Source organism: Schistocerca cancellata, chromosome 1 (genome assembly GCF_023864275.1).
Source record: "Schistocerca cancellata isolate TAMUIC-IGC-003103 chromosome 1, iqSchCanc2.1, whole genome shotgun sequence".
In the NCBI taxonomy this organism is placed as follows: Eukaryota; Metazoa; Arthropoda; class Insecta; order Orthoptera; family Acrididae; genus Schistocerca; species Schistocerca cancellata.
The window spans coordinates 717,700,366-717,703,528 of NC_064626.1; the positions used below are offsets into that span (position 1 = coordinate 717,700,366).

Sequence of the window (3,163 nt, forward strand, 5' to 3'; positions counted from 1 at the left end):
TTTCAAAGTTTTACTGACCTTCAGAGTAGTCACCAGCAAACCCGTTGCCAGTGATGTGGAAGTCGTAGGACACTCTTAGCAGTGCCAGTTGTGTTGACAGTTCGAGCGGCGAGGTCTATCGCCCGACGAATTTGTAGCAGTTCTGAAGCGAATGCTGTGAAGTGTTTCCTTTAGTTTAGAAATCGAGTTGAACTCACGAGGGCTTCAGTCAGGAGAGCGACGTAGGTGGTATAGCACTTAGCAGCCCCATCACTCAAACAAATCAGTAACAGCTTGCACTGTACGTGCTTGAGCATTGTCCTGCGAAATGATGGTCAGGTCCTGCAGAAAGTGTCATCACTTCTGTCTCTAAGCTGGTCTTGGGTTGTGTTCCAAAAATAAACAGCATAGACCTCGCCGCTCGAACTGTCAACACAACTGGCACTGCTAACAGTATCCTACGACTTCCACATTCCTGGCAACGGGCTATACACAGTGCTGGTGACTACGTTGAAGGTCAGTAAAACTTTGAAACACGAACCTATTTTGTACGAGCTGTAAATAAATAATTGCCACTATTAAAGTTCCATCTCTCGTATTTGAATGGCACTTGACAGCATCACACACAAATTTAATAACCTGACATATATTATCATCGATTAATGTGCATTTCAAAGGAGTATATATAAATCAACTGAAAAAATACTTCCGGAATTGACTGATTCATCCAGTTCATTTACGATTCCATTGCGATGACCGAGCTCACTACCTCTTGGTCGAGAAGAAAACGTATTTCATCCAAACATCACAAAGTGGGTTCTAATACTTCATTCGTTCCAGCACCACTTTTTCTAGAATCCTGTATTGTTTTCACCTCTTCCCAGAAATTTGTCCTTCAAGACCTAAATTTTTTGCTACAAATCCCTTTGTGGCCGGGCGATACCGTTCTCTGTATTCTGTTTAGTAAAACCCTATAACACTGATTCTTCATGATTCTGTTTTTGTAACGTTTTTAATTCCCCCATGGCGGGCATCGATTTGTAGAGCTCTGTGCACTCCAATAAAAATGCTTTCCCCGTTTTCTTTTTTTATATATATATCCCGCTTTTAACTTCGATAATAAAACACTAAACTGAAAATAAAAATGTGACCAGAGATTGTAGCAAGCGAAACACTGTCACGGATGCTCTAAATATAACCAAAACACGGTACAATGCTTCCAGGAAACGAAAATATTTCAAAATTTTTGATGTTCTCAATACTATTGCGCAATTGTAAAAAATAATGATTATATTGTTTTTCATTCAGCCTCTTTTCCCTCAACAAGTTTTCGTGAGTGAAGTTGTACCAATTTTTCATCCATGTTCCTTTATCTTTCGGATTGCAATAAAGTTAAGCAATTATCACAGCAGCAGTGTCTTCATCATCCATCATTCCGAACACGCCAAGCCTCAATAATACTCTGCAGTTTTACTGCGCTACTTCAATAATATTGTACAATATTATCCCCGTCTAAAGGCCACTTTACGTTAAGACTATAATCTTTGGAAATATATAAGGAAATATCATAATAATTTTTCATATTCTATAATAAAAATGTAGGTCAAGAGGAATTTGTGACACTAGTCGTCGGCTTTGACCAATAACATAATGGTAATGGCTCATGTGACAAAATTTCAATTTAATTTCTTTATACCACAATCAGATTTTCATTGGCTTCGGGATAAATTATTTTGTAATCACTGCTGTGTATGAGAGACAACATATTCTCTCCTGTGTTTCGGAGTGGATTCCAGTGTTTCGTCGATTAATCGGCCTTTTTTCTTTGCGATATATTTTTGAAGTCTGTGTTGTTTATCGTGGCCTCCGCTGCAAAAATTAGTTTCGTTATCTTTCTGATAAGGTTTAAATTCTTTCAGTCATAACAGTTTTATCTTACAAGTGAATTTTTGGTTTAGCTATGATACAAGTATATAAGATGACGTGAAATGTATGTAACAAAATAATTTGCATCGGCCGGGAATCGAACCCGGGCCGCCCGCGTGGCAGGCGAGCATTCTACCACTGAACCACCGATGCTGCGCAGCAACGTTTGCAGATTTAACTTCATACTCTGGTTATGTTTGTAATTTCATGTTTCTTACCAAGGATTCTTTTTTTTTAATATGAATTACTGTTTAATGCTCGTCAACAATAATATGACTAGCGACCGTGCATAGGCTCGGGTAATTATCAACGAAGAAATTAACCGTCGCCTTTTCATCGCGGCGTTTTACCACGATTAGTGGAAATCATGGAAAACCTAAGAAATTAAATCTTGATTTACACAATTAAATATTACACCGGTTATGTTTTTCATGAACAGGAATTCGGTTTCAGGAATTTTCTCCCGTTTTCAAGTGTTGATGAAATTTACGTAGGTACTGGGTATGTATGATGTTTGCTCGTTCTGTCTGTTTCCCTGCCATCGTCTAACATTATCACTGCAATTGTAAGACCTTAAAATTTAAATTAATTTTTCTCCGACACACTCGAGTCGGCCGCACCTGGAAGCTGAGCACTGGATGCATCAGGACTCGCATTCGGGAGGACGACGATTCAATCCCGCGTCCGGCCATCCTGATTTAGGTTTTCCGTGATTTCCCTAAATCGCTCCAGGTAAATGCTGGGATGGCTCCTTTGAAAGGGCATGGCCGACTTCCTTCCCCGTCCTTCCCTAATCCGATGAGACCGATGACCTCGCTGTTTGGTCTCTTCCCCCAAACAACCCCAATCGATCCATCACTAAACTAATTATTCATTTGCACCCGAAGTTCCTACATTGGAAATTTATGACACAGTTAATATTGCAATACATACGAGGGTTGGATTAGCTACTGACTTGTACCTGGGAGCGCCAAAGTATTTCTTGTTGTCTGGCACAGGACAGGCTGTTGCCAACTCTGTGCCAACATCACATTCAATACCTATTTAAACTCCCCTGCAAAGCGTTCTGCCTTATTATTTAAATCATTATTAACGCAGTTTCACGCTTTAGGAACACGTCGTTTATAATGGATGAAATTTGGCCTAAATCAGTACGGACTGCCTAGCAACAGTTAGAATTATTGATGGCTCTGAGCCCTATGGGACGTAACATCTATGGCCATCAGTCCCCTAGAACTTAGAACTACTTAAACCTAAC

At 39.8% G+C, this 3,163-nt stretch overlaps 1 non-coding gene across 1 annotated transcript; it reads right to left on the minus strand.

The window, feature by feature from the left end:
* Window positions 1-1,987: 1,987 nt before the first annotated feature.
* On the minus strand, window positions 1,988-2,058 carry Trnag-gcc (transfer RNA glycine (anticodon GCC)). The gene has a single exon. It is a non-coding gene; the product is annotated as a tRNA-Gly (tRNA).
* Window positions 2,059-3,163: the final 1,105 nt, after the last annotated feature.